The sequence below is a fragment of the Eschrichtius robustus genome, chromosome 12 (assembly GCF_028021215.1).
Source record: "Eschrichtius robustus isolate mEscRob2 chromosome 12, mEscRob2.pri, whole genome shotgun sequence".
Taxonomy (NCBI): domain Eukaryota; kingdom Metazoa; phylum Chordata; class Mammalia; order Artiodactyla; family Eschrichtiidae; genus Eschrichtius; species Eschrichtius robustus.
In genome coordinates this window covers 8,547,506-8,562,331 of record NC_090835.1, presented here as the reverse complement: position 1 = coordinate 8,562,331, position 14,826 = coordinate 8,547,506, and positions in this window count along the sequence as shown.

Sequence of the window (14,826 nt, the reverse complement as noted above, 5' to 3'; positions counted from 1 at the left end):
CACTTTTTAGGGCTTAACTGCTTCTTAGCTAGAAAATAGAGCAATAGTCAGAGATGCTGAAACGCGACTCTGATGCCAAAATACATTCAAAATCTAAGATTCAAGGAGGTCAGAGGGACTTCCCTGGTGGCGCAGTGGTTAAGAATCTGCCTGCCAATGCAGGGGACACAAGTTCGAGCCCTGGTCCAGGAAGATCCCACATGCTGTGGAGCAACTAAGTCCATGCGCCACAACTACTGAGCCTGTGTTCTAGAGCCCGCACGTCACAACTACTGAGCCCACACTCCGCAACAAGAGAAGCCACCGCAATCAGAAGCCCGCGCACCGCAACGGAGAGTAGCCCCTGCTCACCGCAACTAGAGAAAAGCCCGCGCGCAGCAACGAAGACCCAACACAGCCAAAAATAAATAAATAATTTAAAAAAAAAAAAAAAAAAAGGCCAAAGAGAGGCCACCCCATGAAGCCAGGGAATTTTATTTGTTTTGTTCACTGTTCCACCCCCAGCCTCCAGAACAGCACCTGGCACAGGGTAAGCTCGCCATAAACCTTTGTTCAAGAAACGATAAATCAGAGAACTTAAGAGCCAGAGGCAATTGGTAGGATGAGAAGTCAAAGAACAGATGCCACAGGAGGGAGCCACGAGTCACCGTACGTTTTGATCTCATTCAACAAACTCTTTCAAAAAATGTGAATGAAAAAAAGAACAATGTATGAACGAGTAAAACGATAAGGTGTCTTTCCAGTATCTAGCAGTGTTGTCTAATGTGTGTTCAGATAGAGATATAACATCAACTGTCATCCTTCTCTACCCTCCCTCCATCTCCTTTCTCCTCCCCCTCTTCCTCCTTTCCTCCTCCTCTTTATTCTTCTTCCATCACGTCTCTTTTTTTTTTTAATTTTTAAAATTTATTTATTTTACTTTATTTATTTTTTTGGCTGTGTTGGGTCTTCGTTGCTGCGCGGGCTTTCTCTAGTTGCAGGGACGGGGTCTACTCTTCATTGCGGTGCACGGGCTTCTCAATGCAGTGGCTTCTGTTGCGGAGCATGGACTCTAGGCGTGCGGGCTCAGTAGTTGTGGCTCGCCGGCTTAGTTGCTCCGCGGCATGTGGGATCTTCCTGGACCAGGGCTCGAACCCCTGTCCCCTGCATTGGCAGGCAGATTCTTAACCACTGCGCCACCAGTGAAGCCCCCGTCACGTCTTTCTTGACACACTCACTCTCCATAGGCAACCTGCCACTAAGTTTTATGGTTTGAATCTCTGTGCTGAGTTCTCTTGTCACAATCTGTTCATCTCTCTTCTGCCATAGTCTCCCAGCATTCTCCTGCCTCAAGTCTCTCGTGGGCTTATCCTTTCTCCACCTTGCTGCTCAAGGGACACATCTACATCACCAGACCTTATCTCTCCTCCTTACAGACCATAATGCCTCCTCCCTGCCTCCTCCCTGCAATGTGTAGGCATGCTTAGGCGGCACCCAAGACTCCACCAGCTTTACCTCCAGCTAATACTGAGCACACCTTGCCTTGTATGTCAACCATCACATGTCCTTCTCCCATTGTCTAACTGGCAAGCTCCTACCCATCTTTCAAGGCCCAAATGTCTCAAGGACTTAGTGATAAGTGAAAAGATTTTTAAAAACTAAGTCTCTGAACCTTTATAACATCCAACATGCCTAGGAACAGAATGCCATTGTGTACATTTTTCCAAAAGCCTAAAGGAATTCTTGGATAAAATGTTTAAGACCAAAATAATACGTATGCTTTCAGTCCCTGGCAGGGCTGAGTCCCACATTTCTGTAGGTAGCTGACGTGTATGTGGCCAGTTTCTTTTTAGTAATAAGTACCTAACTAAGTAGAGGGGCTGTGGATGTCATTGCTGTTCATCTATTTAGGCATCTAATTTGTCTCTGATTGTGTGATTTCTTAATTGCTTCATTTCCTGCAAGGATTAAGACTCCCAATTATTGCCCTCTTTATGCATTAAAATAATACACTGTCTCTCTGCAACACTGAGGGTTAGAATAATTTAACATCATATCATAGGATGAGCAGTTCAGAATTCATGTCACTCAATTTGTTTACTCCTCCAAAATTAAAGACAGGACCTTCTGGGAAGATGATAAAGTATTTTGTGATATGTCTCTTTCCATCTCAGAGGCCACATGCCAAAGATGATGGCCAGGTTTGGAGACAGTCCAAATACAAGTTCTTTTCTCAGTGGTGGGGGAGGTGGTCCTTAATCATCTCAATCATGGACAGTGTGAAAGGTCAATAAAGAACTTCAAAGGTATACAAAGCTACTAAAGGGCTCAGTAAAAGTAAGGAAAAATTAAAACTTTGTGAAAAGCCTTCTCTTTAAATACAGTCAAAATATAACTTGGGTGGGGTAGAAGTCATACCCCTTTTTAATCTGCATTTCGAGTCCCCTAAGGTAATAATTGGTAATATTAAATACGTGATGCAAAATCTTTTTTTTTTTTTTTATAAATTCAGGGTGTTTTTTTTTTTAATTTTATTTATTTATTTATGTATTTATGGCTGTGCTGGGCCTTCGTTTCTGTGCGAGGGCTTTCTCTAGTTGCAGCGAGCGGGGTGCCACTCTTCATCGCGGTGCGCGGGCCTCTCACTGTCGCGGCCTCTCTTGTTGCAGAGCACAGGCTCCAGACGCGCAGGCTCAGTAGTTGTGGCTCACGGGCCTAGGTGTTCCGCGGCGTGTGGGATCTTCCCAGACCAGGGCTCGAACCCGTGTCCCCTGCATTGGCAGGCAGATTCTCAACCACTGAGCCACCAGGGAAGCCCAAAAATCATTTTTTAATTGCTTCTAGGTTTCAAAGAATTTGAAATCAGTTAAAAGAGATGTTAGATGGAGGGGGTAAATCATGACTAGAAAAATACTGTGATAGGGAAATATAAAAGTCGTAATTTCTCTTCAGTATAGTCGGCTTCTAGAAGGAGGAAGATGCAGAGAGTGATTCTCTCTCCCATATGAATAAAATAAAAATGCAAGCATGCCTGGGACTCTGAGGTCTGTCCAGAGAGGGACAGAGGGAGGCCCCAGCAAGGTTCTTACTGCACAACAACTCACTGGAGGACACTCCTGACCCTAGTGAAAGCCACAGAAGAACTCACAGATCTTCTTGTTTTGGATACAAAACAAAAACCGTGGTAAGGCCACTCTGGCTTGCTGCAAACCTTGTAGATTCAGCAGGGATTGACATTATTCTTTATTCAAAAGAGATTTACTGAGACCCTGGCTAGGCACTAGAGATATAAAAACATGTAAGAGCTAGCCACATCTCTACTGATCTCAGGGTCTAGTTGGCATGATACTGAACTTAGAAGGTTACAAATACTAAAATCTCTGCTGCTGAGGAAAGGTGATAGTTCGAAAGAGTATTCCAATATAAAATAATTTTACATTTGTAAGATGCAAAAATCATTCCTGTTTCTCATACTCAAAATGGAAGGAAATTATGAATGAGGCTACGTGGAAAGCTGTCCTAATCCTCTGGTTAGGAGCGGTGGGAGAAGCTATTTTAGGAAGAGTAATCACAGGAAGCTTCTTGGAGGACGTGACATCAAAAGTGAGAACTGAGAGACAGAAAAGCATCAGTCATGTGAATGTGATAAGATTACCATAGAATTTCTAAATATTTACTTAGGTCAAGTCGGCCAAACCTCAGGAAGCCTCTGAATGTTTTATTTGACATCCGTTACCTTCATTTTCAGCTTCCTTTTGTCCCCTTGTACCTCCTTAGATTGAGGTGACCCTCCAATCAGAGGAGTAACTGTCCTGATAAATGCTGGAGACTCAATGGGTTAATCAACCAGGAGTTTCTGCACGTCTTAACACTACCAGCAAGACACAGAAAAGTGAATATAAATAGTATGCATACTGTGTGTTTAAAAACAGGAGGGTATATACAAATATGCTTATGTATGCATATAATATCTGAAAAAATATCCAAAGACACTGACATCCATGATTAATTCTGTAGAGAAAACTGGAGATCTTAGGATCTGTACAGAGAGAGGAGACTTTTTCACTAGCTACCCATATGTAATGTGTGGTTATTGTTGTTTGTTTGGAACAAACAAAAGTAACAAACGCCAAGAACCAGCTCCACTCAACGACCAGCAAGCTACAGTGCTGGGCACCCTATGCCAAACAACTAGCACGACAGGAACACAACCCCACCCATTAGCAGAGAGGCTGCCTAAAATCATGATAAGGTCACAGCCACCCCAAAACACACCACCAGACATGGACCTGCCCACCAGAAGACAAGATCCAGCCTCATCCACCAGAACACAGGCACTAGTCCCCTCCACCAGGAAGCCTACACAACCCACTGAACCAACCTTAGCCACTGGGGGCAGACACCAAAAACAATGGGAACTACGAACGTGCAGCCTGCGAAAAGGAGACCCCAAACACAGTAAGTTAAGCAAAATGAGAGGACAGAGAAACACACAGCAGATTAAGGAGCAAGGTAAAAACCCACCAGACCTAACAAATGAAGAGGAAATAGGCAGTCTACCTGAAAAAGAATTCAGAATAACGATAGTGAAGATGATCCAAAATCTTGGAAACAGAATGGAGAAAATACAAGAAACGTTTAACAAGGACCCAGAAGAACTAAAGAGCAAACAAACAATGATGAACAACACAATAAATGAAATTAAAAATTCTCTAGAAGGGATCAATAGCAGAATAACTGAGGCAGAAGAAGGGATAAGTGACCTGGAAGATAAAATAGTGGAAATAACTACTGCAGAGCAGAATAAAGAAAAAAGAATGAAAAGAATTGAGGACAGTCTCAGAGACCTCTGGGACAATATTAAACGCACCAACATTCGAATTACAGGGGTCCCAGAAGAAGAAGAGAAAAAGAAAGGGACTGAGAAAATATCTGAAGAGATTATAGTTGAAAATTTCCCTAATATGGGAGAGGAAATAGTTAATCAAGTCCAGGAAGCACAGAGAGTCCCATACAGGATAAATCCAAAGAGAAACACGCCAAGACACATATTAATCAAACTATCAAAAATTAAATACAAAGAAAAAATATTTAAAGCAGCAAGGGAAAAACAACAAATAACATTCAAGGGAATCCCCATAAGGTTAACGGCTGATCTTTCTGCAGAAACTCTGCAAGCCAGAAGGGAGTGGCAGGACATACTTAAAGTGATGAAAGGGAAAAACCTACAACCAAGATTACTCTATCCACCAAGGATCTCATTCAGATTTGACGGAGAAATTAAAACCTTTACAGACAAGCAAAAGCTAAGAGAATTCAGCACCACCGAACCAGCTTCACAACAAATGCTAAAGGAACTTCTCTAGGCAGGAAACACAAGAGAAGGAAAAGACCTACAAAGACAAACCCAAAACAATTAAGAAAATGGTAATAGGAACATACATACTGATAATTACCTTAAATGTAAAAGGATTAAATGCTCCAACCAAAAGACATAGACTGGCTGAATGGATACAAAAACAAGACCCGTATATATGCTGTCTACAAGAGACCCACTTCAGACCTAGGGACACATACAGACTGAAAGTGAGGGGATGGAAGAAGATATTCCATGCAAATGGAAATCAAAAGAAAGTTGAAGTAGCAATCCTTATATCAGAGAAAATAGACTTTAAAATAAACAATGTTACAGGAGACAAGGAAGAACACTACATAATGATCAAGGGACCAATCCAAGAAGAAGATATAACAATGATAAATATATATGCACCCAATATAGGAGCACCTCAATACATAAGGCAACTGCTAACAGCTATAATAGAGGAAATCGACAGTAACACAATAATAGTGGGGGACCTTAACACCTCACTTACACCAGTGGACAGATCATCCAAACAGAAAATTAATAAGGAAACACAAGCTTTAAATGACACCATAGACCAGATAGATTTAATTGATATTTATAGGACATTCCATCCAAAAACAGCAGATTACACTTTCTTCTCACATGCACACAGAACATTCTCCAGGATAGATCACATCTTGGGTCACAAATCAAGCCTCAGTAAATTGAAGAAAATTGAAATCATATCAAGCATCTTTTCTGACCACAACACTATGAGACGAGATATCAATTATAGGAAAATATCTGTAAAAAATACAAACACATGGAGGCTAAACAATACACTACTTAATAACCAAGAGGTCACTGAAGAAATCAAAGAGGAAATAAAAAACTACCTGGAAACAAATGACAATGAAAACACAATGACCCCAAACCTATGGGATGCAGCAAAAGCAGTTCTAAGAGGGAACTTTATGGCAATACAATCCTACCTTAAGAAACAAGAAACATCTCAAATAAACAATGTAACCTTACACCTAAAGCAATTAGAGAAAGAAGAACAAGAAAAACCCCAAAGTTAGCAGAAGGAAAGAAATCATAAAGATCAGATGAGAAATAAATGAAAATGAAATGAAGGAAAGGATAGCAAAGATCAATAAAACTAAAAGCTGGCTCCTTGAGAAGATAAACGAAACTGATAAACCATTAGCCAGACTCATCAAGAAAAAAAGGGCGAAGACTCAAATCAACAGAATTAGAAATGAAAAAGGAGAAGGAACAACTGACACTGCAGAAATACAGAGGATCATGAGAGATTACTACAAGCAACTATATGCCAATGAAATGGACAACCTGGAAGAAATGGACAAATTCTTAGAAATGCACAAACTTCCGAGAATGAACCAGGAAGAAATAGAAAATATGAACAGACCAGTCACAAGCACTGAAACTGAAACTGTGATTAAAAATCTTCCAACAAATAAAAGCCCAGAACCAGATGGCTTCACAGGCGAATTCTATCAAACATTTAGAGAAGAGCTAACACCTATCCTTCTCAAACTCTTCCAAAACATGGCAGAGGAAGGAACACTCCCTAACTCATTCTACGAGGCCACCATCACCCTGATACCAAAACCAGACAAAGATGTCACAAAGAAAGAAAACTACAGGCCAATATCACTGATGAACATAGATGCAAAAATCCTCAACAAAATACTAGCAAACAGAATCCAACAGCACATTAAAAGGATCATACACCACGATCAAGTGGGGTTTATCCCAGGAATGCAAGTATTCTTCAATATACGCAAATCAATCAATGTGATACACCATATTAACAAATTGAAGAATAAAAATCATATGATCATCTCAACAGATGCAGAAAAGCTTTCAACAAAATTCAACACCCATGTATGATAAAAACCCTCCAGGAAGTAGGCATAGAGGGAACTTACCTCAACATAATAAAGGCCATATGTGACAAACCCACAGCCAACATCGTCCTCAATGGTGAAAAACTGAAACCATTTCCACTAATCAGGAACAAGACAAGGTTGCCCACTCTCACCTCTATTATTCAACATAGTTTTGGAAGTTTTAGCCACAGCAATCAGAGAAGACAAAGAAATAAAAGGAATCCAAATCGGAAAAGAAGAAGTAAAGCTGTCACTGTTTGCAGATGACATGATACTATACATAGAGAATCCTAAAGATGCTACCAGAAAACTACTAGAGCTAATCAATGAATTTGGTAAAGTTGTAGGATACAAAATTAATGCACAGAAATCTCTTGCATTCCTATACACTAATGATGAAGAAGCTGACAGAGAAATTAAGGAAACACTCCCATTTACCACTGCAACACAAAGAATAAAATATCTAGGAATAAACCTACCCAAGATGACAAAAGACCTGTATGCAGAAAATTATAAGACACTGATGAAAGAAATTAAAGATGATACAAATAGATGGAGACATATACCATGTTCTTGGATTGGAAGAATGAACATTGTGAAAATGACTCTACTACCCAAAGCAATCTACAGATGCAGTCCAATCCCTATCAAACAACCACTGGCATTTTTCACAGAACTAGGACAAAAAATTTCACAATTTGTATGGAAACACAAAAGACCCCGAATAGCCAAAGCAATCTTGACAAAGAAAAACGGAGCTGGAGGAATCAGGCTCCTGGACTTCAGACTATACTACAAAGCTACAGTAATCAAGACAGTATGGTACTGGCACAAAAACAGAAATATAGATCAATGGAACAGGGTAGAAAGCCCAGAGATAAACCCACGCACATACAGTCACCTTATCTTTGATAAAGGAGGCAAGAGAATACAATGGAGAAAAGACAGCCTCTTCAATAAGTGGTGCTCGGAAAACCGGACAGCAACATATAAAAGAATGAAATTAGAACACTCCTTAACACCATACACAAAAATAAACTCAAAATGGACTAAAGACCTAAATGTAAGGCCAGACACTATAAAACTCTTAGAGGAAAACATAGGCAGAATACTCCATGACATAAATCACATCAAGATCCTTTTTGACCCACCTCCAGGAGAAATGGAAATAAAAACAAAAATAAACAAATGGGACCTAATGAAACTTCAAAGCTTTTGCACAGCAAAGGAAACCATAAACAAGACGAAAAGACAACCCTCAGCAGGGGAGAAAAGATTTGCAAGTGAAGCAACTGACAAAGGATTAATCTCCAAAATTTACAAGCAGCTCATGCAGCTCAACATCAAAAAACAAACAACCAAATCCAAAAATGGGCAGAAGACCTAAATAAGACATTTCTCCAAAGAAGATATACAGACTGCCAACAAACACATGAAAGAACGCTCAACATCATTAATCATTCAAGCAATGCAAATCGAAACTACAATACGGTATCATCTCACACCGGTCAGAATGGCCATCATCAAAAAATCTACAAACAATAAATGCTGGAGAGGGTGTGGAGAAAAGGGAACCCTCATACACTGTTGGTGGGAATGTAAATTGATATAGCCATTATGGAGAATAGTATGGAGGTTCCTTAAAAAACTAAAAATAGAACTACCATACAACCCAGCAACCCCACTACTGGGCATATACCCTGAGAAAACCATAATTCAAAAAGAGTCATGTACCACAATGTTCATTGCAGCTCTATTTACAATAGCCAGGACATGGAAGCAACCTAAGTGTCCATCGACAGATGAATGGATAAAGAAGATGTGGCACATATATACAATGGAATATTACTCAGCCATAAAAAGAAACGAATTGAGTTATTTGTAGTGAGGTGGATGGACCCAGAGTCTGTCATACAGAGTGAAGTAAGTCAGAAAGAGAAAAACAAATACCGTGTGCTAACACATATACACAGAATCTAAAAAAAAAAAAAAAAAAAAAATGGTCATGAAAAACCTAGAGGCAAGACAGGAATAAAGACGCAGACCTACTAGAGAATGGACTTGAGGACACGGGGAGAGGGAAGGGTAAGCTGGGACAAAGTGAGAGAGTGGTAGTGTATATATGGACTTATATACACTACCAAATGTAAAATAGATAGCTAGTGGGAAGCAGCCACACAGCACAGGGAGATCAGCTCGGTGCTTTGTGACCAGCTAGAAGGGTGGGATAGGAAGGGTGGGATAGGGAGGCAGACACAAGAGGGAAGAGATATGGGGATATATGTATATGTATAACTGATTCACTTTGTTATAAAGGAGAAACTAACATGCCACCGTAAAGCAATTATACTCTAATAAAAATGTTTAAAAAAAAACCCAAAAAACTAAGTAAAATGCCACTGTGCCGTTGCTTCTGGAAATTGCTTAATTGATTGTACACCAGAAAACAAAGCGAAGCTTGCTTCTAATTCACTCAGCTCGGTCCCACCTCAGGGGTCTCAAAGACACTGGGAGGGTGTATTACACCTAATTTGGAAGTTTAAACTCTTCTTCCTGCAACAGATTTGATTACCTAACATTTGAAATATCTCACTGCAGTTATGAGTCCATCTAGTGAACACACCGCCTTGGTTACAACCTGGCTTGAAAATCCTCACTGCCCTAGAGTCTTTCTATTCCTAGCAGGGCTCACAGATAGAATATTGGAGGCCTGGTGTATTTCTCTTAACACATTTTCCCCTAGTTCCATAAAGGTCCCTCTTATAAGAAAGGTAATGTGTGTTTTCTGAGAACGGAAGGGAAAGTTACATACAAAGAGAAAACAGGATGGCAACTATCTAGAAAACTAAACAGGAACTTGTTTTATTGCAACTCACTCCTGAATGCCATTGAAACCGACAGGCCTGAGATCAATATTCCATCAGCGGAGGCCATCTCAACACCCTGAGAATCAACTGGCAACGTGCCACCCTCCTACACAATACAACATTGACCCAGGCAGTGCCTGCAGCAGATATGGCCGTGCTCCCCTCCGGTAATCCGCACCCTCATGATAACCCGTGCTTGGCAGTCAGAAAGATCTCTTATCACTTCATTATCTGCCGGGTAGAGAAACCTTTCACAGCACAATTGGTGCTTCAAAATATACACAGAGTCATTCAAACCAAGTTTTGAGACCCTTAGAATTCCAACGTTCTTCTATTGATTCTATTTTACTAAGTACTTACTGCAATCTGCGGCTGCACTACCAAGAAATTAAATATTTTGATTCCTGATTTCGAAGGTGTATCTCAAGGGTTTTAAATCTTCAGCTTCAGGAAGAGGTGAAGTCTTTTTCTTCCCAAGGGGCCTGTTTCGACTTGTAACTGTACATGCTATCCTTGGGGCATGCCATGGCACAAATTGTTTTAAAAACAGAAAATGAGAAGGCCAAAAACAAGTCACAGAGCAGATAACCCAAACCTGCAGAGCAATAATAGCTACCTTGTAGTCACCCTTAGTATGTAACAGGCACCGATCTAAATGCTTTACATATAACCACTCATTTCATGCTCACAGCAATGTAGGAGGTGGGTACCACTTTTACAGATGAGGAAACTGAGGCACAGAGAGAGTAAGTAACTTGTACAAAGTAAAAAGGGCTGGGGCATACATGCCAAGGAAGCTTCTGATTAGTTTTAACCCAAATACCAGCCCCCACTTAACTTTCCCTTTTATGATTGTAAATTCACACACTGTTTGTTAATCATCTTAAGTATAGGAAGTTTTATTTGCTTGTTCTACATTTTTTTAAATGTATGCTTTTTTACTGAAGTAAACTTAATTTACAATGTTGTGTTAGTTTCAAGTGTACAGCAAAGTGATTCAGTTTATTTATATATATATATGTATATACACACACACACATATATATATTCTTTTTCAGATTCTTTTCCATTATAGGTTACTACAAGATATTGAGTATAGTTCCCTGTGCTATACAGTAGGTCCTTGTTGTTTAGCCCATTTAACTTATCAAATAATTTGGGGGTGGGGGGGATAAAAGGAACCGCCCCTCAAAAAAATAAACAACAACTGAACATGGTATCCCTGAAATTCTTGGTGATCTCATGGACGTACAGTAGCGACCCCAATTCCCCACCTATTCTGTGTAAGTGCCCCCGGTAATCCGGTGTCCTTACACAAAGTAGATATTAATGAAAGCTGGCAGAAGGAAGGAAAAGGAGGGAAGACTCCCAGTGCTGTTTCTAAACCTCTGTAGTCTCCGCAAAGCCCCTCCCAGAGACATGGCCTCTGTTGAGACAGAAAGAAAACAAGGTGTCTTCTAAATACTGTATGATTTCACTTATATGTGGAATCTAAAAAACACAACAAATATAACAAAACAGAAACCGAGTCAGACACAGAGAACAAACAGGTGGTTGCCAGAGGGGAGGGGGGTCAGGGAGGAAAAAAAATAGGTGAGGAAGATCTAGAGGTAGAGACTTCCAGTTGTAAAGTAAGTGAGTCACAGGTATGAAATGTACCGTGTGCAGAATACAGTCAATAACTAAGTAATATCTTTGTAGGGTGACATCGTCTCTAAACTTATTACAGTGATTGGTTTGAAATGCATGGAAATTTCAAATCACTCTTTGTGAAATAGGAACGAACAGTGTTGGAGGTTGATTATACTTCACAAGCAAAACAAACAAACTCATAGAAGAAGATCAGATTTGAGTTTTCCAGAGGCGGTGGGGGGAGGGTGGATTGGATGAAGGCTGTCAAAAAGGGACAAACTTCCAGTTATAAGAGAAATAAGTACTATGGAGGTCAGGTACAACTTGATAAATACAATTACCACTGCTGTATGTTATATATGAAAGCTGTTAAGAGAGGAAGCCCTAAGACTTCTCATCACAAAAAAAATAAAAATCAGTGAGAAAAAAAGCACAGGGCACTGCACTCCTTAGAAACTCCACGACACTGCTGGGCAACATCAATACAGCACCTATTTCAGGGTTGTGGTAGAGGCTGCGAACAAGGACTCTGGGGCCAAATTGGTTGGGTTCAAATTGTGGCTCCACCACTTACTGACCTTGGGAGAGTTGGTTCCATCTGTAAAATGGGGACAATAATTGTTCCTACTTCATATGGTTCTTTTAAGGATTAAATTGATCAACAATTTAGAACAGAACATGGTTCTACATCACTGCTTGCTAATCCAACGATTGCATATGTAATTTAATCTTATGTATACGGACTTTCTACCAGGGTAACCCTTTGTGATGCTACGTATGGGCTGTGAGATTTTTTATTTGTTCATCTCATCTGCTACCAGCTCAGTTTGTATGGAGAGTCTGTGGTTAGAATTCAAGTCCCTGTGAAATTTTTTTGAAGTGTCTTCTCTCTAGTCTCAAGACTTCCCTAGATACCCCCCCTTCCTCCCATCCCCCCAAAATTAGTGCCTGGCTGACTCATGTACTTCTTATCTATGAGCTAATCTCATCCTATGTCCACTGATCTACCTTCCTCTTGCCTCTGCATAGCCTGCACCCCCAACCTACTCTAGCTGGTACCCCCGCCTCCCCCAGGGTCCAGGCAGTCAGAGCAGTGTCTGTGGGGTGGACCCACAGGCCCATCAAATGGGTCAAGCTGACTATACACGATCACCCCATCAGTGACTATGTCACTGTCTCCACCTCTTAGACGAAGTTCTCTTCCCACTGCTTCTGTCTCCCCCAACAAGAGGGATCTTCAACTAACAGTCACGTAGAGGAAGTGGGCAATGTGACAGAAATAAGCACTTGAATTGAGTCAAGACACTTAAGATACTCCATCTGGCTAGTCCTCGCCACTAACCTGCTGTGTGACTTTAAGTAAGACTCTTCCCTCCTATGAGAAGAGGGGCCATTGGGATCCTCAGGGATAGCGAATCCCTGCCATGTGTGCCACCAAGCTCCATTCCCAGACCCGAGGCAGACATCGCTAATCAATCATTTTCCACTGAGCCAAAAGTGAGTGTCACAATTCTTCTCGATGGACAAGCATTATCACTAGGCCAGAACTGGCACCCCAGCTTAAACCTCTTTGCCGCCCCCAAGTTTGCTAATACTTAAGATCTTCCCCATTAATAAATCTGTTCCATACTAAGCTGATAGCAAGGACGGCTAGTCAATAGCTCTTTTCTTTTTTTTAATCACAACATATTTGCTTATCTCATCTCTGGCACTCTTCTCATTTTCCATAGCTCCTCGGAGGGTACCAAAAGATTTGTCTACGTAGAGCCGCAGAACCTAGAAACGTAGTTTGTCAGGATCAGGAAGTTTGGAATATGTTAATTGATTTATTGATTCATTTATTCATTCAAACTCACAAATTTTTTGAGTAGCAGCCACAGGCATGGCCCAGCCAGGTGTTCTCTTGTTGATTCCTTACCTGCTTGGGTGGGGATTCCCTACTCTGGTTTGGTTCTTTTCTTTCCAGTGAAGGACATTTTACCAAACAGAAGACACAGCACTGCCTGGGTCCAGCTGGTTATCCCCTACACTATCCTTTTAAGCAGCTCATCTCCCAGGGCAATGTCCCCACTTAGCCCCCAGTACCTCAGAGGAAACAGATGGATTACATGGGGTTTGGCTATGCCCAGCCCCAGCAAGATCAGAGAACTCTGAATTCAAGATAGAAATCTTGGCAGAGGGAAGGGGACTCAGAGTGTTACAAGGGAAGCTTAAGCCTAATTTTGCTGGCTTTTACATTTTGTCAGTATGAAGGCCCCTTACCTGCCTATTCCCTGCCCACCTCACTCACCAAAAGGAGGGTTCATAACGTTAGGGGAACCACTGACGGAAACCGCCCGCCCTGGCCAGACACCATAGTAACCACTTGCATGAGTTCTCTTACAACAGCAGTCCTGGTAAGGAACGCGGCACTAACAAGCTACCGCCAACCCGAAGAATTCGGGAAAGGTCAAAAGGAGAGAGGAGACGCCAGTCCATATGTCCTACCAACCTCCCAGAATCCTTCTCGCCGGACTCCATCTTGGCTGAGCGATGCACGCGCCACCAGGAAGGACCCTGAGTCACAGTGACTGTCCAGAGACAACCCGGAAACTAGCCCCATGCCCATAAGACCCGAGACTGCGAGCCACGTGGCAAAGCAGTTCTCCTGGGTTCCCTTACCCTGCTGCTCTCCGCCTGGATGCCCCTTCCCAGCAAAGTCTCTTGCTTTGTCAGCACGTGTGTCTCCTCGGACAATTCACTTCTAAGAGTTAGACAAGAGCCCACTCTTGGGCCCTGGAAGGGGTCCCCCTTCCTGCAACAATAATCCAAAGTCGGGACTAAACAAGGATGAAAATTAATGACTCAAAGAGGCTCAATCCCTTTTCTTCAAACATCTGAAGGGAACTCAGGGGACAAAAGGCCCAGAGGCAGTGCTCACAGTTATAATGTTCTAGGTACAATTCTGAGACAAAAACAGGAATCAAAGATAGAAGGTATCAGAGAAGAGTTTCTGATTCAATGCAAAGAACATTTGAGCCTTCAGAGTAGCCCAAGAGCGGAGAATCCTCAAGGAGTAAGGAGCTGCCCGGTTTGGGGAGGTAATCTA